Below are 1,121 nucleotides of genomic sequence, written 5' to 3'. Positions count from 1 at the left end.
GGTAATGCCTGCTAAGTCCTAGACACTAGTACTTAAAAAGAAGTAGAAGTTAAAAAGAATCTCTATACATGTGGGTGTTATGCTTGCAGGTAATTTGTTGCTAGAGCTAGAGGAAAGTTGAAATCATGGCTATTAAAAATAACATATGAGACAAGTATTATGTTTTATTTAATTAAATATGCTGGATAGAAATGACTGAGATTTCCAAAATTCTTCTCTCCCATTTCCTCATGAGCTTTAAAGAAAATGTTGATCTCTCTTAATCTTGCTTCTTTCCTCATGTTCCACAGAAGTATCTGTGAAAAGTGCAAGGGGAGGAGGACAATAGAGGTAAAGTGAAAATAATAATAATGATGATGATGATGATGATGGTCTCTTTTTCCAGTGTTATTTCTCATTGGTACCTAGAGTTATGATTTTTACATAGTTTTATAGGGCTGGGGGCTTTTTAAAGGCATTTTAAGGAGGATAGAGTAAAAGTGTTTTGAAAGTATATGACTACATTCTATTTTATACATATATATACACAGAATGTAGTATATATCACATTTTCTTTATACATTCATCTGTTGATGGACGTTTAGGTTTTTTCTATATCTTGCATGCTCTGAATAATGTGGCAATGAACATCCAAGTGCTAATATCTCTCCAAGACCTTGATTTCAATTCTTTGGGATAAATACCCAGAAGTAAGATTGCTTTTTCACATAGTAGTTCCATTTTCAATGTTTGAGGAACCTCCACAGGGTTTTATCTAGTGGCCACACCAGTTTGCGTTCTTACCAGCATGGTGCAAGGGTTCCAGTTTTTCCACATCCTCACCAGCACTTGTCTTTGGTCTTTTTGATCACAGCCAACCTGACAGGCACAAGAATGTATCTCATTGTGGTTGTGATGTGCATTTTCCGGAAATGAGGAATTACCAGAGATCTGCTACATGACAGTGTACCTGTAGTCAACATTACTATATTTTACACTTAAAAATCCATTGAGGGTAGATCTCATGTTGAATGTTCATACCACCATAAAAAGTGTATGAAGAGATCCAAGTCATTTTGTAATTACTTTTGCAGATCATGTGTCTTCAGTGGTTACATGGAAGTGTTCCAGGCCTGAACCAT

Source organism: Mirounga leonina, unplaced genomic scaffold, assembly GCF_011800145.1.
Source record: "Mirounga leonina isolate KUSES-001 unplaced genomic scaffold, KU_Mleo_1.0 Mir_114, whole genome shotgun sequence".
Taxonomy (NCBI): Eukaryota; Metazoa; Chordata; class Mammalia; order Carnivora; family Phocidae; genus Mirounga; species Mirounga leonina.
This window is presented reverse-complemented; position numbering follows the sequence as displayed.